The sequence below is a fragment of the Haliotis rufescens genome, unplaced genomic scaffold (assembly GCF_023055435.1).
Source record: "Haliotis rufescens isolate VD_foot unplaced genomic scaffold, xgHalRufe1.0.p SCAF_14, whole genome shotgun sequence".
Lineage (NCBI taxonomy): Eukaryota > Metazoa > Mollusca > Gastropoda > Lepetellida > Haliotidae > Haliotis > Haliotis rufescens.
This window is the reverse complement of record NW_025963824.1, coordinates 3,709,558-3,736,005: the sequence shown is the minus strand read 5'-3', so window position 1 is coordinate 3,736,005 and position 26,448 is coordinate 3,709,558. Positions and strand designations below refer to the sequence as shown.

General features: G+C 38.3%; 2 protein-coding genes across 2 annotated transcripts in view; both read right to left on the bottom strand.

The window, feature by feature from the left end:
• Positions 1 to 26,448, bottom strand: part of LOC124123574 (serine/threonine-protein phosphatase 6 regulatory ankyrin repeat subunit A-like) — a 407,486-nt gene that overhangs the window by 300,973 nt on the left and 80,065 nt on the right. The window contains exon 3 of the mRNA XM_048395650.1: positions 23,147 to 23,258. The gene's annotated coding sequence lies outside the window, so the exon portion shown is untranslated. The remainder of the gene's footprint in view (positions 1 to 23,146; positions 23,259 to 26,448) is intronic.
• Positions 1 to 26,448, bottom strand: part of LOC124117601 — a 93,158-nt gene that overhangs the window by 33,648 nt on the left and 33,062 nt on the right. The gene's annotated exons all lie outside the window — the stretch shown is intronic.

Sequence of the window (26,448 nt, the reverse complement as noted above, 5' to 3'; positions counted from 1 at the left end):
GAAGTTTGCTCAATCCCCGTGTGTAGTGTATTAAAGTAGAAGTTTGCTCAACCTCCGTGTGTAGTGCATTAAAGTAGAAGTTTGCTCAACCAATATGTGTAGTGCATTAAAGTAGAAGTTTTCTCAACCCCCATATGTGATGTGTTAAAGTAGAAGTTTCCACAAACCCTGTGTGTGATGTATTAATGTTTAGGGTTCCTCGAATCCCAATGTGTGATGTATTAAAGTGAAAGTATGCCCAATCCCCATGTGTGATGTATTAAAGTAAATGTTTGCTCAATCCCCATGTGTGAAGTATTAAAGTAAATGTTTGCTCAACCTCCATGTGTAGTGCATTAAAATAAATGTTTGCTCAATTTACAAATGTACTGCATTTAAGTAAAAGTTTGCTCAACCACTCTGTGTGATGTATTAAAGTAAATGATAGCTCAACCTACATGTGTAGCGCATTAAAGTATAAATTTGCTCAATCCCCATGAGTAGTATCGGTAATAGGGGTTCTGCCGCAACTCCACTGGAGCTGGATTTATATATCTATACTGCTACTACAGGTGCCTTTTTTATGCCAAAATGACTATGCGATTTAACGATAGTCATGAGTTGTATTAAACGAAACATCAATATTAAGTAATAATGAATAAAATTTACTATAGCCCATGAGGATATTGGAAAGGTATAGGAGCAATAAAAAAATTAGCCACCGCGGCTAAGGTATCTAAAGATGTGGCCAAGGATTGGTTAAAGAAACAAGCGATGTGGCAAATATATTTACCGACACCACGTTATATACCGAGGAAGAAGTTTGATATTTTTACGACGAATGAAGTTCATCAGGCTGACCTCTTGTTTTTTCCCCACGATAAGGTAAAACGCAAAACGTATAAATACGCTTTAACAGTAGTGGATGTGGGTAGTCGATACAAAGAGGCTGAGCCATTAACCTCAAAAGATTCAACAGAGGTAGCTAATGCACTGAGCCTCATATGTAAACGCGGACCACTAAAATGGCCTAAGCTATTTCAAGTAGATCCCGGTCGCCAGTTTATGGGATCGATAACAAAACTGTTAACAAAGCACAATGTCGAAATCGTCCGTGGTGAAAGAGAGGCCCACCGCAGTCAAGCTATCGTTGAAATATTTAACAGGACATTAGCGGAACGTTTGTTTGGCTATCAGTATGGGATCGAAATGAAATCCGAGCGATTGAGATCAACCGAATGGGTGACACGATTATCAGCCGTTGTATCAGCGCTGAATAATGAAGTAACAAGATTAATAGGGAAGAAACCATCCGATGCGATTAAAATGAAATCCGTGACTTCTGAATCTTCAGCACCGAGGAGAGACAAAGAACGAAAACTTCCGGATAGAGTAAGGGTAAGATATTTATACCAGCCCGGTGAACTTGAAGGAGGCCTACGTCGCGCAACCGATCCCATATGGTCCCTTAAGACGTATAACATTAGTCGATTGGTTACGAAAGAAGGAGAGCCTATTCTTTATTATCTTCAAGATGGACCAGGTAGGGCATTTGTACGAGAAGAGTTGTTCATAGTTCCCGGACGGTACGGTATTACCCCCATAACCATAAGCATAGGTAGTTACACCATCATTATCAATCCATCTCTTTGTATCTAAGGGGGATAATGATGTCTTGTTCATTCTTAATCAATATATCCTATGATTGTAACTTCTTAAAGAGTTCATGTCGTGTTTGAACGTTCTACCGTTGAATAATGATTCTTTATACTGTTCGTGTTTGATATGCTTTTTTACAACATACGTCTTAACGCCCTTAGTTTTTCTTATCTCTCAATTATCGGACTTCTTTATAGAATACATCTTAGGTCTTAATCCGACATACTCCGCTAAGCGTATCACCAGTGTGATGAGATTAAAAAACTTCCTTCTATAAAACGTTCCCCGGAAGTTAACGCGGTCGTGAAAGATCTGTCTCTCGGGAGTGTATCGATGGGTGAATACCTCACCACGAAGTACGAGCTATGGCTCGACATGCGAACAACGGACGATGACCAACTACACGGCAGTGGGAGGAGAATAGAAAATGCTAGCGAGGGTGTCACTATACAGATAACGAAGCTCCAGGAAACGGCTGGTAAATTAAACATATATTTGTACGTGATTATGGATGCGCAACTTAATATACAGAATGGGAGATTCGTGCAAGGAATCTATTAATAATCTTTTACCTTAAGATCCGCACTGCGCTATCATATGCGGGCAAACGGGCTGTGGAAAAACAGCTTTTATTCTAGATATTTTACAAAGTCATTATAGGGACGTTTTCGATCATATTATTATTCTGTGCCTGACTATAAACGTTAATAAAACATACCTATCGAGAGATTGGGTAATGAATGACGACGGGGTACACAGAGTCGATCCGGGCGATCGTTTACAAGACTGTCTCCGAGTATGTCACGAAACTTACAAAGGAGAATCAACCCTTTTCGTAATAGACGACTGCAGCGCGAGTAATGAACTCACAAACAAGAAAGATATGCTTTTGTATTTAGCATTCTCCAGACGGCATACTCAACATAGAGTTTGGGTTCTTACTCAAAAATATAACTCTGTCCTGAAAGATCTGAGAGAGCAGACCAAATGGGTAGCTCTGTTTCATTGCAAAGATCGAGATTCATTCGAGGAATGTTTACGCGAAAATGATGTTATTTATACCAAGCCCGAACGAGATAAAGTCAGAAAATTGTTAGCGGCAACGAAGCACTGTAAACTCGTATTAAAAACCGATCAACCAGCTGCTTATGCAATTGCATAGCAAAATGTAGCAAAATTATAGCAAAAATGTAGCAAAATGTAGCAAATTGAACATAAAATGTGGCTCGAAATCATCATTCTTTTGCAACAGTTCATTGTTACGGGATGTATTGGATATGTCATATTATATTATATTAGACTTAAATATGTCCGTAGGTATTACATTATGGAATGCGACGAACTCATCGAACAAATGCTCAAAGAATCTGATGCAGATCAAAATGTTGATAAATCATAAGATAAACATAGAGAAAAACTAGCGGCTTTGGTAGCCGGTGGAAAATGTTCCCAATATTTGGGAGAAAATTATACCATCGAAAAAATTGATAACATTACCGACGAAGGGATTAAAAACTTTATGCGCGTTACAAGTCTAGACTGGGAGCTACCATGACTAGAACGATAGGGTCGGCTATGTTACAACTATACACAGTCGTAGCTAGTACGTTTCTTCCTATCCCGGCAGAACATTGCATGTATTTATGGGAATCTCTAGAGAAAGACCCATTCATCGAACACGCTATAAGCGCAGTGAGCAGTGAGTTTTATCATAGATACGGAATGTTCTTAGCTCCACTCACCACAGCTTTAATAACGGCTAGGTATTGTCAATTTAAACATACGTGCCCACTTAATAATATAAATGGAGACTCAAAAGATTACGAAAACGCAACATGTGAACGAGGAAATAACTGCACAACCACAACAGATTGCGGAACAACGAGTGAATGAGGAACCACCACAAACACAGATTGCACCACATGTGAATGAGAAACCAGCCAGAGTGACAAAGAATCCTTTGAAAACAGCTGCAGGAAGGAAGGGAGGACTGGCGCGCAAAGCGAAATTAATAGATAATTCAAATATTAAACCGATTAAAACATGGGCACTAGTAGGAGTTGCTGGTATAGCGGCTGTATGGTTCTTTTATAAGACCGGAGAAGAGAAAACGTCACCCCCAATGCAACAACAAGTTCAATTAGAGGTTAGCCCCAATATAATGCTATAAGAAGCATGACTACTCCAGTTACAGACGGTAAAATGTTGGTATACGCAACGTATCATTCAGCGGTGGTCACCGGCTTGGCCATTGGCTATGCCCGTATAGCTAAAATGATTACTAAAGCCACACTTCCCAAGCTAGATTTTAATAGTTATGATATTAGTATGTCCGTTCTTCATATTGGATTATCTATGGTAACGAAGGATATGCTCATCAAACAAGGGCTTATCCAGGAAGACATAATGAAGTAATTAAACATTTGAATATATTATATTCATATAAACCATGGCAACAATTGTGATGATGGTCGGTTGAGCTATTGTTAATGCTCTAGCTTTTTCGGGGAGTAATTTTTTATTTTCTAGTATGAGGGAATCAAACGCTAAAGAAGTTGAAGAGGAACTTAAACGGCATAACGAAGCAATGGAACAACTCCAAGCAGCCCAGTCACAATATACGTGGCAGAGAATGAAGAGATTAGATTTTATTCATGAAGAAATGCGTAAGGAAGGACATTCAATTCAAGGATGTCGAATCTGCCATGCATGAATACTTCCTCGTGTATGGGAAAAAACTCGACCCAATACCGAGAACAGCAATGAGTCAGTTTTATACACCGTCAGAGGAACAAAAGAACCGCGAGGTCACAATTGTGATTATGCGATTGACTGCTGTATGGATTTTCAGCTATATGACTACTCATAAATAACCATAGTGACAGCTGTGGCTATGCATAAACCATGACCTCGTTAGCTAATCTATAAATAGCGTTGGCTGACTGCCTCACTAGTGTAGATGTGATTTGCATTTAGACAAATGATATGATAGATGTATAAACCATGAATAATTGCAAATTTACACTCATGGGTAAGACGACTCTATGTAACCAACGCTGTGTTGAAATTTACTGCGGCATACACAATTATTACATCAGGCGCGGAAACGTAAACTATACGCGTTCTGTATGCGGGATAGGGGTCAAAGGTCGTTATTGTTTATGTAAGGAACACGGTGCTGAAAGGGGCAGGAACCAGATTATTTATGCTAGGAAGAGAGATTACATCAATGAGAGGAATAGGTTGGGGAGAATACGTATTTAAATATATGAAAAACAACCAATTAGACATTTGTCTCATTTTGTATATACCATTCAACCACAATGTTTTTTTGTCAGAGAGTTGAAGGCTATGGCAAAGCAAAGTGGTCTACGTGGATATTCTCGAATGAGAAAAGCTGAATTGATTACCTTACTCGGTTTGGAATACAACAAACCCCAGACTGTTAGAGAACTCAAAGCTCAAGCGAGAAACAGTGGGCTGAGAGGTTATTCTCGAATGAGAAGAGCTGAATTGATCGCTTTACTAGATAATAATCATGTTGATAATATTCAAAAACAACAAGAATTAATATTTGTACCCACATCCGCCGGCGTTGGTAAATATCTAAGAGGTTGGAAGATGGATATTAATTCCAACATGGATGTTAACAATACTAAGCCCATCATATTGAGTAAAATTAACGAGGAGTTAGATGATTTACATAGTATAAAATACCAGCTGACGATTAAAATGTTATTGAGTAAAAGTAACACAGACGATAGCACCGAATATACCGAACCATATTTCCGTAGCAATCAAGAAGTTATAACCAAATCCGATACTATAAACGCATCATTAGATACATCAATTCAGAGGATACAGGAAACTTTAGAATGCTGGACTAATAGAGGTTTGTGTTGGGGTGTGGATAGAATCGATAGTTTATATTCAGATGCAGCAAATTATATGCCCTTCAAAGGTGGATCTTATATAGATTTACCCCCGTATTATAAGAAGAAAAAAGCCATAATTAACGTAAAACATAAATCCGATGACTGTTTAAGAATGATGATAAGATCTGCATTGTTCCCTGTAGATTCTAAAATTGCAAAAAGACCTTCTAGCTATCCCCAAAACGATGGACTCAACTTCGATGGTATAGACGAACCTACACCAATATCACAAATTGATAAGGTGGAAAAGCAAAATAATTTAGCTATAAATGTTTTCGGACATTCTCAAGGAATTGTTGTACACAGGATGAGCTCCGCTCCGGAACATATCCCTAGAATCAATTCATTTCTGATCGAAAAAGATGGAAAATATCATTATACGTGGATAAAGAGTATAAACAGGCTATTATACGATCAAACTAAATATAAGGGAAAGAAATATTTCTGCGAAAGATGCCTACATGGATACAGCAGACAAGATCTATTTGAAGCGCATAAAGGAGACTGTAGAGGTGTTGGACAGACCGCTATCAGGATCAATATGCCTAAAGAGGGAAAAAATATATTAAAATTTGAACATTATTGTAATCAAATGCCAGTACCATACGTAATTTACGCTGACTTCGAAGCGCTTATCAAACCCATAGAAAATAATCAAGATAATAATCAAGATAATAGTTTTACGTACAGAACTCAAGAACATATTCCTTGTGGGTTTGGATATATAGTTGTAAGGTATGATGGGAAAACAAACACTCCCGTGATTTACAGAGGTCCCGATGCAGCGGGAAAGTTCCTAGAATATCTACAAAATGAAGAGAGAATAATCAGGGAAAACTTATCGTGTAAGAAACCCATGTGTATGACGAAGGATGATTGGAGGGCCCATAAGAAGTCAACGAGTTGTCACGTTTGTAATAAAACCCTTGAATGGGGATTCCGTAAGAGATCATTGCCACGTCACGGGTAATTATCGGGGAGCCGTGCATAACGAGTGTAACTTGAAACTTAAAATGAATTCTCAAACATTACCCATCCCCGTTGTGTTTCACAACCTTAGGGGATACGATTCATATCTCATCATGCAAGCTATCTCAAAGACCGACGGCGGTTTAGCGTGCATTCCTAATAATATGGAAAAATACATATCGTTCTCGTTGACTAAACCTATACATTATAGGGACAAGGATGGGAAATCTAGAATAAAGCAAAGTAATGGGCTTAGATTCATAGACTCCGTACAGTTTCTGTGATCTTCCCTGGACAATTTAGCTAATGCGAACAATCCCGATGACTTCGCGATAACAAATAAATATACCGATAAGATAACTCGCCATTTGTTGCTGAGAAAAGGTGTATATCCTTACGAATATATAGATGATTGGTCTAGATTCGAAGAAACTGAATTACCACCCCTCGAATCATTCTATTGTAACTTAACAGAATCTAAAATAACAGATGCCGATTATGAACACGCTCTGACGGTCTGGGATAAATTAGGTTGTAATAATTTAGGCGATTATCACGATCTGTACTTAAAAACCGATGTACTGTTACTCGCCAATATATTCGAGATATTTAGATAGACGTGTTTAAAACAATACGGCTTGGACCCGGCATGGTACTATTCCAGTTGCATTGCATTGCATTGTTGAAGAAGACCGGCGTAGAACTAAAACTACTCACAGATTACGATATGCACTTGTTTATTGAGAAAGGATTAAGAGGGGGTATATCGATGGCAGCGAAAAGGTATTCTAAGGCTAATAATAAATTAGTGGAAGGATACAATCCGAGTAAACCCGACACGCACATATTATATCTCGACGCTAACAATTTGCACGGATGGGCATTGAGTCAACCTTTACCCACGGGTGGTTTTGAGTGGGTCGATGATGTCAATGTGAATAATCTCCATAATAATGATGTGAATAAAGGGTACATACTAGAAGTTTACCTAGAATATCCAAGTTCGTTACGTAAAGATCATAACAGTTATCTGCTAGCTCCCGAAAGATTAATGGTTAATAAAGATTGGATGTCGGAATATCAACGCTCCTTGATGGGTAATACAAGGTTAGCTAACGTAGAAAAACTCGTACCAAATTTGATGGATAAAACAAAATATATAGTTCACTACAGAAATCTCCAGTTATATCTATCGTTAGGTATAGATAGGTATAGTATAGAATAGAATAGGTATAGTTCTAAAGTTTGATCAAAGCCCTTGGATGGAGCCCTATATAAGGCTGAACACAGATTTAAGAAAGATTTCGAAAAGAATCTATATAAGCTTATGAATAACTCAGTATTTGGTAAAACTATGGAGAATCTAAGGAAGCGTGTTGATGTTAAATTAGTCAGATCTAATGAGGAAGAAAGACTCAGGAAACTTATAGCCAGTCCGGCTTTTAACAGAAGCAAGATATTTGATAACGACTTAGCCGCGTTGCATATGCAGAAGAGTAATATAAAATTTAACAGACCGGTGTACGTCGGTATGAGTATTCTCGACTTGTCAAAACACTTAATGTATGACTTTTATTACAACGAACTTAAGAAGCAATACGGCGATAGATGCGAGGTGTTATATACCGACACAGATTCTTTGTTGATGGAAATACAAACCGAGGATGTGTATAAAGATATGGCAGAAAAAATAGATATGTACGACACGAGCGATTACCCAAAAGATAATCCACTGCACAGCCTAGTAAGTAAAAAGGTATTAGGTAAGATAGGCTATATAGTTGATTAGGAACGCCCTCGATAGTCAATTCTACTTTTGTAATCTTGGGATTGTAGAACATCTCGGTATTTCTTTTAAACGCATCGGAGGGGTCCTCGAACAACATTAAAATACCCTTCAACGACCTTGTGGGGACGTTTAGATTGATATTCCACATTGTATCTTTTCTGTCCCTCGTGATCTTTCGGTGTCGCAGCACGCGATCGTACAAAATGGATACAAATTTGTCTGGCTAATTCGGGATCCGTTATCATATCGTACTCCAGCGAGATATTGTCAATGGAATAGCTAGCATCTTCACCAGATCTGATTACTCTACCGTAGTCATTAAAAGTGAGTTCGTATTCTAACCTATCGCCTAGGGATGCTTGATAAAGGGCATGTGGGAATCTAGTAATTCAAAGTCTAGGGGAACATAGAATCGGTTACCTAATGCGTCGGCAACGGCAAGATCTTTTTCGTCGGTATCATCACCATTTTCAGCGCCCACGCGCAGTCTCAATGTGTTCTTAGTACAAATACCTTGGTACTGTAAGTTTTCCCGCTCATTATCCGTTCTCCAGAGATCCATGTAACAATAGTATACATCGCTATCGTCGATACTCAAAACCTCATTACCGCTAATTTTAATCGCGATTTTCTTAACGATAGCACGACCTATGTTTTGAACGGGCTCCCTGTTAACGTCGGTAGAAGTCAAACTTATCGTAAATGCTAGTCAGACAGTTCCCGGAACTAACAAATCGTGTGTGCCGAGATTAGGAAAGCGAACCAGAAGCGTTTGATTCTGATCGATGGTACTAGGGTTATTAGTTATAGTTGCAGACTGACGAACTGCTTTGACCCCTAATGGATCTCGAAGTCTACGTTGTGGGTTTGACTTGCGTCCGTATTGCGAAGACATTGTTATATTGAAAACATGTACCCTATGTTTAATATAAAAATGACTGATTTTCATCTAGATACCTTTGATGATTTTGATAACCAGAATCCAATCAAAGATACTGATGAAACCAGCTTTATGAATCTTAACGATGAACTTTTAATCCAACCGTAAATAATGAACTTTTGAAACCAGCCGTTGATGATTATTACAATACCTTTAAAGATACCCCTATTGGTCGTGACTATTCAAAGTTTGAGATAGATAGTAAAGGAATATTGCTACTGCGTGGCGCTCCGGATATTGATTTTATGCATTCTCGTACTCGTAAGCCCCTAGACTTGTCTACGATAGCTGGTAAACACCATATCAGCACTGTTCGTGATAAATTAGGTTTTGTGGACTACTCACGACTTTCCGCGAAGACTACTAAGGTTCTTAGGACTGTGCGGGAAGAACTCAGTAACACAGATAATTTGGAAGCAGCCTCGATGGTGGCCTCAAACGGACTCGGAGAAATCTTAGATACCTATTACAATAATTCCACGGCCAGTGTACCATCCTCGGAGGGTAGTATTAGGGAAATACGAGGTCTTGACAAGGCATTACAAGCAATGCGGGGAGAACTCATGAATAATACAGCCAAGATATCCGAAATCGACAAGCATATAGATTACGAGAAAACAAAACTTGAACAGCCCGGCGATGAGTTCAGTAGACGCCGCGTAGCGGAAAGATTGCGTTCGCAAATCAGTCGAATTTGAGAAACTATCGATGTCCTCAACGATGACACTACACTCGCCGATAAAATTAAAACATTGTTCAGAGAACAGGGAATAACAATTGCCAGTATTTTAACCGCGTTGGGATTAATTATATTGACTTTGACTCTCGCGTTAACCAGTGGTACAGGTGGTACAGGTGGTAGTACACCGCCTAGTGATAAAAACGGTATAAAAGAGTGGATAAAAAAGCATTTATAAGCATTAGGTTCAGCACTGGGAAAGCTCGCTGAGAAAGCCGTGGCCGCACATCACGGTATAATAGGGAGTGTTGTTTCCTGGCTGTTGAATTTATTAGCTAAGACCACCACTGGGCTTAGTCAAAACTTGTGGGGGCTGATCGTAGCAATCGCAGGGCTCTTGTACGTATCCGCTAAGAACTATTTAACCAAATCAGTTCGCTAACCAAATCATGAGTAAACCAGCCGCGACTCCACCAACTACAAGCGCTGTTTTTTCATCGATATGTTGTTGATTTTTAGCTGCAATATGCGGTGACACTTGTGCGTTAGTAGATGGTTGAGCGACAGTTGGTGTTTGTGGCTTGACTATTCCCTTTTCGCCTGTGATTGTTTGCGTTATTAATTCGACGTTAATATCTGAATTTATACCTGGTTTTTGTTGATCGGTAGCAATAACAATTTTATTATTATAGCCTATCACTTGACCGATCTTATGTTCCATATTACTCGGAGACATGTATAATCCCGGCGCATAAACAAAGTCCACTTTGGATTGAGCGTACTGTAATACATCTTGAAAACGCTTTATAGACGATGGTATGTCAACTGGTGAATTAATGGCGTCCTCTACGTTTGAGACAAATTGTTTTTGTGCATTGAGCGCCGTCCCAAAACCGATAATGGACGTTCGTGTTTGCGATTGTGCTCCGAGAATTGCCCATACATAAGTTCTTATCGATTCATTACATCTTACAAATCCTGGGTTAGTAAAATTATTTTCCGTTTTATCATTTAGAAATTCATTCCAAGCGTTTGCGGTATCGTTCATTTGTATAAATTTTGTAACAATATAAATTAAACCACTCTTAAAACTCATAATATCCCCTCTCCAATCGTTACTAAAAAGTTCCCAGCCTTTATACCAATTACCGTTTTTTTTAAGGTGATCAAACATTCTTGCGTAAAGTTTGCTGGTACTCTCCAACTTACCAAAGTTCTTTATATACATAATCGCTTTCTTCTTTGACGCATATTTTTTCCTCTGTGTAAGAAACACCTAGACCATGGTTTGCTCCTTTAATACGCCAATCTTTACTCGTAGAAACATTAAATTCCTGACAAATAAGCTCATATGTGGACCTATCATAATTATTATTTGTGGAATTCCACGCTCGATCCTGCGGTAATGGAGCACTAATTTCTTTAAGTATACGTCTAATCTGATAGTACACGTGAAATGTTACAACAGACTTATTCAGTTCAAATCATAAAGAGATACGCCACATCCCGTTGTGGCACACCATATGGCAAAGTTTAACTGATTCTGCCAAAATTGCATCGGATTGTGAAACCAATCGTGCACCATTTTATCGCTAGTTGCCGTGACCCTGTACTTTTCAAAGATATCGGGGAATTTAACGAAAAATTCAGCACCAGAGGCAGTTACTATAATCGATTGATTAGTAATGTATCTCGATTTCATATTTAAGTTATGGTATAGTATCATTGTATATTTAATATGTATGTTACACTCCCGGGAATAACAAATGGTCGGTCTATTGAACTGCTTCATACTATCGATAACTCGGATGGACAACTTGAAGTCGCCCTCTGTGACGTAACGTATTACCCACGGTGGACCAATATAAATGCTGCGAGGGGTAATAATAATGAGACAGAAATAAATGGTAAAAAATACATTATACCTGATGGGTATTACAGCGTATGCTCACTCAATGGTGAATTTTTTAAGCCTAATGGAGTTAGTCTAACACAAAATGAGTCGAATGGGTTACTGATTTTAAACGCTGGAAAAAAGGATGTAAAGCTCTACGTGAACTTAGCATACACACTTGGATGGAGAGGAGAAATAACAGTACTCAAGACATAAGATCAGGGACTCGATTTACCCGATTTAGTTCCCTATAAAGAGTTGTGCATCCATCTTGATCAGATCAGTACGACGGATAATATTCAACAAGAAAGTCCTTCAACTCTACTCAGATGTGTTCCAGTTAAAGATGAAAAATACAATAGTGGTAGAACGGAATCTTTCTCGTTATTACAATATAAAAATTTAAAGCGGGGTATTATTTCAGACCTCAACATTTCTATATTAGATGTAAAACACCAACCTGTACATATAGGATACTTAAGTGTAACACTCAATATTATAAATAATGGTTGATTCCATATTTAAGTTATGATATAGTATCATTGTATATTTGATATGTATGTTACACTCCTGGGAATAACAAATGGTCAGTCTGTTCAATTTCTTCATACTATCTATAACTCAGATGGACAACTCGAAGTTGCTCTATGCGATGTTACGTATTACCCGCTGTGGACCAATATAAATGCTACGAAAGAAAATAATTTGATATTAATAATAAATGAAAGATATATTATTGACAAAGCCATCATTATACCTGATGGGTATTACAGCGTATGCTCACTCAATGATGAAGTTTTAAAGCCTAATGGAGTGAATCTCACACAACGTGAGTCGAATGGGATGCTGAATTTAAACACCGGAGAAAAAAGTGTAATTATTTCCGTTAACTTAATACCTAAACTTCGATTTACACTCGACGACGAACCTATAAAACCCAACATAACAATACATGGAGAAACATTACCCGACTTAGTTCCCTATAAAGAGTTGTGAATCCATCTTGATCAAATAAGCACGACGGATAATATTCAACTAGAAAGTCCTTCAACTCTGCTCAGATCTATTCCAGTGAAAAATGAAAAATATAATAGCGGTAGAACGGAATCTTTCTCGTTATTACAATATAAAAAATTAAAGCGGGGTATTATTTCAGACCTCAAAATTTCTGTATTAGATGTAAAACACCAACCTGTACATACAGGATACTTAAGTGTAACACTCCATATTATAAATAATCGTTGATGCATCAGGCCCTGGAACGCTCAGACAATGTAATACAATTGTGCTTTCCGATCTCGGAGACACGGAAGGATTTGATAAACCAGGTACCAATGGTAAGTTATACGCTTTACATTTACACGATAATGTATAGAAGCGGAAAGAAGTTACATTCACGGGTAATCTAGACGATTTAAGCGATGTCGACGTTAGTAGACTCCTTAAAAACACTTCGTACAATATTACTCGCAACGGTGAGAATAAATGGACTATGGTCGAAGCAAACATCGAGTGGCTATTGAATATCGTCATTACCCCACCTTATGTGATGATAGGTAAGGGACATAATTTAAAGATAATAAATGGTGGCATCGTACTCGTGGCCTATATCCCGTCAAAACGAAAAAGTGTGTTAGTCTCTCCCCTGCCAGAAGACCCAGGTCATATGTTATATAGTCTTCCGGCAGTCCAAAATGTTAGATTAAATTTTGTTGCTGAATTCGATGATATTAAAGTTAACTTGAGTGCAATACCTAATATTTCTACGCTTATTATTGAAGTCTTGTTCGGAGATGTACCGGAAGGTGCCTTCGAAATATTACCAGGTCTATCGATTAAATGGCTCAAGAAACACGAGCGTCAATGTTGCAGCATTATTCATATCGGAGCATCGCCCGTTGCAACCCTCGAGGGGGTCCAAATTATTAAAAGTGGTAGTATTTCTCTTTCTAAGATATTATTGCCGTATAATATACATTTGATTAGTTGATGTATACTCTCAAAACATTTAAGCAAGACCAATTAAAGACTATTATATATTCGTAATATACACTATGAGTTTATATCCAACGCTCGATGAAGCAATTGAAAAGACTGAAACTGTTGATGGATTTCGATTACATCAAATAAGCGACATAAAACATCGAATAGAGAAGGATAGGGAGTTGAGACTTGGATTGTATAAAAAGTATCGCAGAGCCGTGAATGCTCTGGACGGAGTTGACACCGCGCTTGTAGCAGCTGGCATGGGACTCGCTGTAGCTGGTGTCGGTTTAATATCAACTATAATCGCCGCGCCTATCGTGCTCGGCATGGAAATAGCCGCCGGAGTCACGGGACTGGCAGGAATAGCAATAAAATTCATTTCTCGTAGGTTACAAAAGAAAGCATTAAAACACGATAGTATTCAGATACTCGCCGAAGCAAAGTTGAACAGCATTGAGGATAATATTTCGACAGCAATGGTCGATTGTAAGATATCTGAAGATGAGTTTTGTTTAGTATTGTCAGAACTCACCAAATACAACGAAATGAAGCAGAAGATTCGATCAAAATCTCATAAGACCAGTGGTATTAGCGAGGATGATAAAAAAAAGTTCATAGAACAGGGGAGGCAACAAGCGCGTCAATTAGTCCGTGCCAAAACCAAAGAACTGGTTGGAGATTAAAAATAGATTGCTTACTATTGTTTGATCACTTTTAGACAAATGCTTACATAAATATATATAATAATGGAGATCGAAAAAGCTATTAAATGGAGAGAATTACCACAAGGTTTTTATTATATCAGTGATGTCAAACCAACCAAATACGGTTATCAATTGTTTCTTATCAATTTACAAGAAGAAAGTAGTTATATAGTCTGGTCTCCTAGTAAAATGAACGAAGAACTTAATAAAAATGTTGAATATCGCTTTATCGATAAAAATAATGAAGAATATTTTTGTTACCATTTAGGCTCATCTAAAGCAATGATTGGCCCCAGGTATTGGTGAGCTAGAGCCAATTTAACTTGATCTCATGACTATCGTTAAATCGCATAGTCATTTTGGCATGAAAAATGCCACCTGTAGTAGCAGTATAGGTATATAAATCCAGCTCCAGTGGAGTTGCGGCAGAACCCCTATTACCTATACTACTCCATGTGTAGTGCATTAAAGTAGAAATTGGCTCAATTTCCACATGTAGTGTATTAATGTTTACGTTTGTTCAATCCCTATGTGTAGTGAATTAAAGTATAAGTTTGCTCAACCCACATGTGTAGTGCATTAAAGTTGAAGTTTGCTCAACTTACATGTGTAGTGTATCAAAGAAGAAGTTTGCTCAATCACTATGTGTGAAGTATTAAAGTAGAAGTTTGCTCAACCCCCATGTATGATGCATTAAAGTAGAAGTTTCCACAAACCCTGTGTGTGATGTATTAAAGTTTAGGGTTCCTCGAATCCCAGTGTGTGATGTATTAAAGTAAATGTTTGCTCAAGCCCCATGTGTGATGTATTAAAGTAAATGTTTGCTCAACTTCCATGTGTTGTGCATTAAAGTAAATGTTTGGTCAACTTACAAATGTACTGCATTAAAGTAAAAGTTTGCTCAACCACTCTGTGTGATGTATTAAAGTAAAAGTTTCCTCAACCCCCATGTGTGATGTATTAAAGTAAAAGTTTGCTCAACCCCCATGTGTGATGTATTAAAGTAAAAGTTTGCTCAAGCCCCATGTGTGATGTATTAAAGTAAATGTTTGCTCAACTTCCATGTGTTGTGCATTAAAGTAAATGTTTGGTCAACTTACAAATGTACTGCATTAAAGTAAAAGTTTGCTCAACCACTCTGTGTGATGTATTAAAGTAAAAGTTTCCTCAACCCCCATGTGTGATGTATTAAAGTAAAAGTTTGCTCAAGCCCCATGTGTGATGTATTAAAGTAAATGTTTGCTCAACTTCCATGTGTTGTGCATTAAAGTAAATGTTTGGTCAACTTACAAATGTACTGCATTAAAGTAAAAGTTTGCTCACCCACTCTGTGTGAAGTATTAAAGTAAAAGTTTGTTCAACCCCCATGTGTGATGTATTAAAGTAAAGGTTTGCTCAAGCCCCATGTGTGATGTATTAAAGTAAATGTTTGCTCAACTTCCATGTGTTGTGCATTAAAGTAAATGTTTGGTCAACTTACAAATGTACTGCATTAAAGTAAAAGTTTGCTCAACCACTCTGTGTGATGTATTAAAGTAGAAGTTTGCTCAACCCCCATGTGTTGTGCATTAAAGTAAATGTTTGGTCAACTTACAAATGTACTGCATTAAAGTAAAAGTTTGCTCAACCACTCTGTGTGATGTATTAAAGTAAAAGTTTGCTCAACCCCCATGTGTGATGTATTAAAGTAAAAGTTTGCTCAACCCCCATGTGTGATGTATTAAAGTAAAAGTTTGCTCAACCCCCATGTGTGATGTATTAAAGCAAAAGTTTGCTCAACCCCCATGTGTGATGTATTAAAGTAAAAGTTTGCTCAAGCCCCATGTGTGATGTATTAAAGTAAAAGTTTGCTCAAGCCCCATGTGTGATGTATTAAAGTAAATGTTTGCTCAACTTCCATGTGTTGTGCATTAAAGTAAATGTTTGGTCAACTTACAAATGTACTGCATTAAAGTAAAAGTTTGCTCAACCACTCTGTGTGAAGTATTAAAGTAAAAGTTTGTTCAACCCCCATGTGTGATGTATTAAAGTAAAGGTTTGCTCAAGCCCCATGTGTGATGTATTAAAGTAAATGTTTGCTCAACTTCCATGTGTTGTGCATTAAAGTAAATGTTTGGTCAACTTACAAATGTACTGCATTAAAGTAAAAGTTTGCTCAACCACTCTGTGTGATGTATTAAAGTAAAAGTTTGCTCAACCCCCATGTGTTGTGCATTAAAGTAAATGTTTGGTCAACTTACAAATGTACTGCATTAAAGTAAAAGTTTGCTCAACCACTCTGTGTGATGTATTAAAGTAAAAGTTTGCTCAACCCCCATGTGTGATGTATTAAAGTAAAAGTTTGCTCAACCCCCATGTGTGATGTATTAAAGTAAAAGTTTGCTCAACCCCCGTGTGTGATGTATTAAAGCAAAAGTTTGCTCAACCCCCATGTGTGATGTATTAAAGTAAAAGTTTGCTCAAGCCCCATGTGTGATGTATTAAAGTAAATGTTTGCTCAACTTCCGTGTGTTGTGCATTAAAGTAAATGTTTGGTCAACTTACAAATGTACTGCATTAAAGTAAAAGTTTGCTCAACCACTCTGTGTGATGTATTAAAGTAAAAGTTTGCTCAACCCCCATGTGTGATGTATTAAAGTGAAAGTTTGCTCAAGCCCCATGTGTGATGTATTAAAGTAAATGTTTGGTCAACTTCCATGTGTTGTGCATTAAAGTAAATGTTTGGTCAACTTACAAATGTACTGCACTAAAGTAAAAGTTTGCTCAACCACTCTGTGTGATGTATTAAAGTAAAAGTTTGCTCAACCCCCATGTGTGATGTATTAAAGTAAATGTTTGGTCAACTTCCATGTGTTGTGCATTAAAGTAAATGTTTGGTCAACTTACAAATGTACTGCATTAAAGTAAAAGTTTGCTCAACCACTCTGTGTGATGTATTAAAGTAAAAGTTTGCTCAACCCCCATGTGTGGTGTGTTAAAGTAAAAGTTTGCTCAAGCCCCATGTGTGATGTATTAAAGTAAATGTTTGGTCAACTTCCATGTGTTGTGCATTAAAGTAAATGTTTGGTCAACTTACAAATGTACTGCATTAAAGTAAAAGTTTGCTCAACCACTCTGTGTGATGTATTAAAGTAAAAGTTTGCTCAACCCCCATGTGTGATGTATTAAAGTAAATGTTTGCTCAACTTCCATGTGTTGTGCATTAAAGTAAATGTTTGGTCAACTTACAAATGTACTGCATTAAAGTAAAAGTTTGCTCAACCACTCTGTGTGATGTATTAAAGTAAAAGTTTGCTCAACCCCCATGTGTGATGTATTAAAGTTAAAGTTTGCTCAAGCCCCATGTGTAGAGCATTAAAGTAGAAGTTTGCTCAATCTCATGTGTGATGTATTAAAGTAGAAGTTTGCTCAATCCCCAAGTGTAATGCAATAAAGTAAAAGTTTTCTCAATCGGTATGTGTGATGCATAAAAGTATAAGTTTGCTCAATCCCCATGTGTGAAGTATTAAAGTAGAAGTTTGCTCAATCCCATGTGTGATGTATTAAAGGAGAAGTTTGCTCAATCCCCATGTGTGATGCATTAAAGCAGAAGTTTGCTCAATCCCTATGTGTGAAGTATTAAAGTAGAAGTTTGCTCAATCCCAATGTGTGATGCATTAAAGTATATGTTTGCTCAATCCCCATGTGTGATGCATTAAAGCAGAAGTTTGCTCAATCCCTATGTGTGAAGTATTAAAGTAGAAGTTTGCTCAATCCCATGTGTGATGTATTAAAGTATAAGTTTGCTCAATCCCCATGTGTGATGTATTAAAGTATAGTTTGGTCAATCCCATGTGTGATGTATTAAAGTATAAGTTTGCTCAATCCCATGTGTGATGTATAAAAGTATAAGTTTGCTCAATCCCATGTGTGATGTATAAAAGTATATGTTTGCTCAATCCCCATGTGTGATGTATTAAAGTGTAAGTTTGCTCAATCCCCATGTGTGATGTATTAAAGTATAAGTTTCCTCAATCCCTATGTGTGATGTATTAAAGTATAAGTTTGCTCAATCCCTATGTTTGATGTATTAAAGTATAAGTTTGCTCAATCCCTGTGTGTGATGTATTAAAGTATAAGTTTGCTCAATCCCCATGTGTGAAGTATTAAAGTAGAAGTTTGCTCAATCCCCATGTGTAGTGGATTAAAGCAGACGTTTGCTCAACTTCCATAATTAGTGCATTAAAGTAGAAGTTTGCTCAATCCCTATGTGTGATGCATTAAAGTATACGTTTGCTCAATCCCCATGTGTAGTGTATTAAACTAAACCTTTGCTCAACTTCCATGTGTGATGTATTAAAGTATAAGTTTGCTCAATCCATATGTCTGATTATTAAAGTACAAGTTTGCTCAACGACCATGTGTAGTGCATAAAAGTATAAGTTTCCTCAACCCACATGTGTAGTGAAACTAAGAATAAGTTTTCCTAATGTATCGTGAAATTAAGGAAGCGGTTACTCTACCCCAATGTGTATACGAAATAAAGTAAATGGTGTAATCATCCCATTTTTCCACTTCGTTTCACGTTGATAGGCTCTTATTGCCTCAGAAAGGCTTTCGAACTTGATTTCATTGTCTGCAGTTTTATTTCACTCTCTGAGTCTATTTCTATTTCTGACTTCTTGGACCCCATCGTTTACTTGAGTGACGTTAGCTGTGGTTGGTAGCTGTGATTGAGCCTTCTGGGGAGTAGACTGTGCCTGACCCTGACCCATCTAAATGGTGGACTGTGGCGATTCCTGACCGTTCTTATATTTCGTTTTTTGTTATCTTCTTGTCATAAGTTCTGCCCTAAATATTCCCACCATGTCCATAGTAAGACAAATGCCATCAGTATGTGGATAGGGGGATATGATACATTATCAAGGTATTGTCACGATTATGTTATACTTGAGTATACGTCTTTACTTATTTTATTGGTATTGGTTAACAAGGAAGTTAAATGTCTCCTTCACAATAAACCTACTTGGATACACAGCGACCAGCTGTAGGTTTAAAAGCGCGTTTTGACAGTAGTGTGCTTACCTTGAAGAAATAAGAACCATGTGTCCTCAAAATCCACAGGTAAAGGTCAAGCCACCCTGTCTTTGTTTCACGTGAAACCTACTCGAGTAGACAACGAGTAAACAAACCAAGGTGTGTTACTCCGGAAGACAAACAAGATGGCTCTATCTCGCGACATCTCGTGACATCACGAGGTGTGACGAGTTTAACGTTTTCGATTGGATAGAAACTGTTGTACATCGACGCCCTCACCATGCTCATGTGAACCAAGGAAATCAATATTGGGACGCATGGCGTTATGCAGTTGAATTTGTATTGTTTGAAAAGAAAAGAAAAGATAACACTGTAGGAAAAAAAGCGTTTTCTGTCAGAAACAAATGCATTCAAAACGGACATTAAGTGATGTATATAAATCATTTGTTAAAGATCTAAATTGTATTCAAAGATTATTTCACTATTTGAGCTATTTCTTCAGAAACTTTTTTTTTTATGATTCCTATGAATTTATTACGCTCAGATTTTGTCCTGTTTGTATCACATTGGTGACGGTGCTGCTGGTGGGTCAGAACGTGTTACCCTTTTTGCGAGCACCTGCTCTTATATCTGGTTCTCGGTGATTCGTTCTTATACTTGTCACTGCAGATTTACCTTCCGCATAAGGTGGAGCTTGTGTCGGCGGGCGGCCGGGCTCATTTGTTACATATTTTGTTCACTGGGTTTTGCTGTCTTCAATGTGGTGATTATCTGTGTCCTGACAACTGACTGTTCCATGTGTCCTGACAACTGACTGTTCCCTGTGTCCTGACAACTGACTGTTCCCTGTGTACTGAAAACTGTCTGTTCCCTGTGTATTGACAACTGACTGTTCCCTGTGTACTGACAACTGACTGTTCCCTGTGTATTGACAACTGACTGTTCCCTGTGTACTGACAACTGACTGTTCCCTGTGTACTGACAACTGACTGTTCCCTGTGTATTGACAACTGACTGTTCCCTGTGTACTGACAACTGACTGTTCCCTGTGTACTGACAACTGACTGTTCCCTGTGTATTGACAACTGACTGTTCCCTGTGTACTGACAACTGACTGTTCCCTGTGTATTGACAACTGACTGTTCCCTGTGTACTGACAACCGACTGTTCCCTGTGTATTGACAACTGACTGTTCCCTGTGTACTGACAACCGACTGTTCCCTGTGTACTGACAACTGACTGTTCCCTGTGTACTGACAACTGACTGTTTCCTGTATACTGACAACTGACTGTTCCCTGTGAACTGATAACTGACTGTTCCCTGTGTTATGACAACTGACTGTTTTTGTGTATTGACAACTGACTGTTCCCTGTATACTGACAACTGACTGTTCCCTGTGTCCTGACAACCGACTGTTCCCTGTGTTATGACGACTGACTGATCCCTGTGTACTGACAACCGACTGTTCCCTGTGTACTGACAACCGACTGTTTCCTGTATACTGACAACTGACTGTTCCCTGTATACTGACAACTGACTGTTCCCTGTGTCCTGACAACCGACTGTTCCCTGTGTTATGACAACTGACTGTTTTTGTGTATTGACAACTGACTGTTCCCTGTGTACTGACAACTGACTGTTCCCTGTTAACTGAAATGTTGTATGAAGTTTTACCTAACATTGATAAGGATTATGACTGTGGAATAGTGCGTGATTTTGGGAGTGTTCAAATATCATGACGAAATGTTCACATGTCTACTATCTATGAACAGGTGTTAAGACGTATCATCTTTCATTATTATTTATTTAGTGTTCCTTAGTAATTGTTCTTTCCCATTACAGGCTCTTTGCTAGCGGAAATGAATAGTTACAATTACGATGACAGAAATGGCATATATCATAGACAGTTTGGCGGAGTATAGGTTTTAACAAGGAATCTATATGTTTTAACACATACGTTTTACATATTGCCCTAAGTTAAGTAAATTAATTATATCTATTTAAATATTCACAACGCTGCCGATACAAATTAAAACAGTAGATGTAGTATCATTACCATGGCCAGCAGCATGTCAGTGGCTTGCAATTACGGCTTAAGAATGGTTGGCCACTGAAGCTTAACAGTTTGGATGAGGTATGGCAGTCAGGCAGTGAAGATTAAAAATAGTACGCATTCTGTGAGTCGATACTTGACCCTCGGACAGCGGCTTGGCTGGTTGGTTGCGCCACTAAGAGTCCAACTGCATGGTCATGAAGTAGCAGCATACTATCAAAATAAACGTGGTGGAGTTGTGTTGTCAATGCCATAAGTATTCGGTAGAGCACCAACGTCTGCCTGGGGTAGATAAACCAGATTTATCAACCAGAAATAGTGCACACCAAAGTATAATCATATATCATTACTCTATCGTACGTCGAAGACGATATTTGTGTGTTTGTTGGTTGGAGATGGGTACTCACGACATGACAAGAAATGATAAATTGACATATATTTGATGAAATAACATAGCTAGGCGATCAATCGCACAGTGCAAAAAAGAACGAAGCGAGATTTATTTCATGACATTGTTCTATCATGACGCCATTTCTTGAGATTCAAACATGGGCTCGCAACTTGATGGCCTAAATTTGACAGCCTCATTTTCTAGAGTGAAGGGTCTGGAGAGTTGTTCCCAATAGATGTAGCTGGGCAACGTAGATAAACGCAATGCCCGAACAATCACATCCGGAAGTGAGGGCGATATGACAATCGGTATTGGGAGAAAATGTACAGATAATCGACATGAAAATTGTGGGAATATTCGGGAAATACCCAATTCAATCCTCCTGTTCATAAATTGGATTTGGTCAACATTGCCGCGGTCGGATTCAATTCACAAAATCCCCACCCCGGCCCCGAATCTTTGAAACCCGACCAAACAACACACTGAGCACGACGCTTGCCGAGATCTAAAGTTCTGATAATTACATACATCCTCCCCTTACCTCAGTAAAAAAAGTGGAAAAAAACCTCCTAGGATGAGATTTTATTTATCGTCCAATATCATTCTTTCAACTTTTTCAGATTGAAGATAGTAATAAGCAGTGTCTTAAGTATAAAAGGTACTGCTTACAGCTTCAGTAGCAGAGCCATTACTGATGTCATTTGATTGTGACGTCATGGCAACAAATGGCGTCTCAATGGTCTGCAAAGCATTGTGATGCAATCGTATTGCAGCGATTTCTACAATGTACATTAATACCACGTTTTGCCACATTCAGCCATATTGCGATATTGGTTTCCCACATACAAGACGAACCATGAAATCATGACTTGAATTTAGACCTGAGCTCCGTTCCTCAAAGCGATCTTAGCACAAAAGTGATCGGAAGACCCATATTGTAACAAAGGCTTACGATCATCGTAGCGCTAAGATCGCTTTGAGGGACGGGGCCCTGGCTTTTGCGGTGAAATGTGATGTCCCCCCGATCCTTCGGATGTATTCTGATATAGATTATCATTGTATTTACATGTCACCTTTGTTGTAACCATATTTTGAATACACAGCACCACTTGCAAAAGGTTATAAATAGGGTTGAACTCATATCTGCTTACCTTGAAGAAAGAAGAAATGAAATCCTTAAAATCTACCACAGAGGTATTCTGTCTTCCCTTCATGGAGACACCTCAGAACCATAACTTGCTCGAGCAGACCAGTGAAGACTCTCTGACAACAGTAAACAGACAAGGAGCTTGTCTCACGTGATATCCCAACTGTCACGTGATTTGACAGGATTAAATTCTTGAATTGGACACTGGATATAACCATTACTCACGGGACTCAAGGGGAATTATATAACACCGTCAGACGAAACTGTATTCTGTGAGGAAAGAGGGAAAAATGTATTCAAATTGGACGCTTATTGGTTGTGTATGGTGTTCGTATGTTGAAAATCTAAATTGTATTATGACAAACAAGATATATAGAGAATGTCGCTGGATATCAAATACACCAAGAGTCGTTAACAGTTTAAAATGTCGAGGTTTCATGTGTACGATAATTCCTTAGATAATAATTATTTTCTTCACAAATGAAATCAATATCTCGTGTGCTCCCTATTGCTGTATATCATTTACCGTTTTCACGCACTATCATTCGGCACGATCAGGCGGTAAGCGATTGTCCTGTACATGCTATCTTTTGTATTATGCAAGCCATGAGGCTTGGGCCATTCAGCTCTCTGCTTGGTCTCGTGAGCTCACGCTGCGTTATTGTGGCAAGATAACACTCAAACAGCTACGTCTCACTGTGAACACCTGATTTGTGTAGGCTCTTCACAAAGGAGGTGCATTATCTTTCTATGGGGTGACCAATATGTTCACTGGCGTGCGTAAAATTCTTATCAGATCCTGTTTCTAACCTGTTCACGTTTGCATGTCGTTTGTCATATAACTCTGTGTTAAATATGGTGCCTGTCTGTCTGTCTTTCTGTCTGTCTGTCTGGACATCTTAAAAAGTTTATATATGGTACGAAAGGTGACGCCGTGATCTCAATTAAAAGCAAGTTATTGGGTTTCCAAGGCAACCATAAGTGAAAACCTACCTTTTCCCATTGCTCCCTTGTGTATGTAGAAGTAATTTGAGGACAAAGTGTCAGTCCACTACAACGCAAAGATCTTTAACTTTATTTCGCAAAATATGCCCAAAATGTTTGTAAAACCTATGTGTTACTTGGTGGGGACTACGCAGAATGTTTGTGAAATACACGTAGGTTTGTTAAATATGATTATAAAACAAAGTCCCCTTTAATTTTTTTTCATTCAAAATGTGTTCGAAAATTAAATAATGCTTGAAAAATAGAGCTGACTTTATTGGAGACGTTAGCCAGCTGGGATACATGTGGACATACAGTTGCACCGATAACAGCATATACATTATTTTTTTTATGTTGGCTCTATGTTCAAGCAGGAGTGTACAGGAAATGATATGTGACAATTTCTCTGTGTAATAATTACATGTGTGGATGTTATCAGTTCTGCGTTCTGAGATATGATTAACAATATATGTATATAATAAAATAAAAACATAACTCGCTGATTGAATAATATGGTACCAATCATTCGATAGGGTAAAAATTCTAACATGTATGACAAAACGAATCATCTATTCATACCGGATTTTAGCAATAGTGCTATTACATGACATTGACAAATTCTAATCAGCAGATAAATTAGGGAAAGTGTCTGTGTCTGCTGGGCTGGGCGGGCCTTCGATATTGCCTCCAAACATACATGCAGTAAGATGAATCATTATACGTTGATACAGATAAGGAACGCAGAGAAAAAACAAGATTCGTTCTCGTCGTATATCAAAGCACCAATGCATCTTTCATAAACCTTTTACGTCTTTGTGCCTATTATATATACAATCTACGAAAATATGTAATAATGTATCTACAAATATATATTTAGAGGCAAGGTATTTGCTCACAACAACACCGGCATAATTGTGCATTCAAGCGTGGTGTGACAGATTGTAATGGCAGAGAGCAGCCATTGTAGACGCACCTGTATATAAAGCCGACTCTGTAATTCGATACAACTTCCTCTTAGGCGAGTGTAGGGGCGGTGGGGTAGCCTAGTCGTTAAAGTGTTCGCTCGTCACGCCGAAGATCCGGGTTCGATTCCCCACATGTGTAAAATGTGTGAAGCCCGTTTCCCCCGCCGTGATATTGCTGGAATATTGCTAAAAGCGGCGTAAAACCATTCTCATTCACTCTTGCGCGAGTGACATTGTGTATACAAGAGTAAACTGACCTAATTATAACGAGAAAAGATTTTACTGACGGTATCAATCAATCCGCATATACAGAAAGACAGTTACATTGAATTGTGATTACTAACATCATGAAAGTGTATTCGTGAAAAAAATAAAAAATCTTTAAACAATTAAATAACCATATACAATATTTATTCTTAAGGATCTCATTTACATTATATACCACGTACTAGTGAGAATATGGGAATTATCATAAAAATGTTGTTGTTTTCCTGAATTGTTCCCAATTCAATTCAAATCAAATCGAAAGTGGTTGCATTTAGGAGGGGCGTTCAATAAGTTTTGCAACTTCAATGTGAGACCAAATTGCAGAATATCTTTTGCACCTTTATTTTTCAATATAATGTCCATTCACCTCAATGCACTTATTCCATTTGTCCTTCAAGCTTTTAATACCACTTTTAAAGAAATTCTCAGATTGGACCTCTAACCATGCCTCTGTGGCAGCCTTTATGTCTCGTCATCCTGGAAGCGTCTTCCACGTAGGGCAGATTTCATTTGCTGGAATAGGTGTGTGTGAGTGAGTGAGTGAGTTGGGTTTAACGCCGCTTTTAACAGTATTCCAGTTATATCACGGCGTGTCAGCTTAATGTGGGAGAAAAGCCCAAAGTTATGCAGGTCTCAGACGTTTACCACTTTGGTGAAACCCACGAGCACGGGAATGGTGCTGACAAACCTAGAAACATAATCGGGGCGAACCGGGATTCGAACCCACAATCGTAGGTTTCTGGCGTGTCCAAGGGATCCGCACAGCGAATCGCGGCGCCTTAGACGACTGGGCTACCCGTGCCCCCTGCTGGAATAGGAAATAGTCACTATGGGCTAAGCCTGGGCTGTAGGGGGGATGATTTAACTGTTTGAATCCACATCCACATATGGCAACCACATGCGATCATGGATTTCTTTTGCTTTGCATCCCTCCTTGATAAAGAACTTTATTACCACGCGTTGTTCATGTTTGAGAGAATCCATGATTGTAACCACCCTTAGGTGAATGAAGCCATCACATCTAACATATTGTTGTCTGGAACTTGTTATGACACGTGTCAACCTGATGTTATGACTAGTGTCACACATG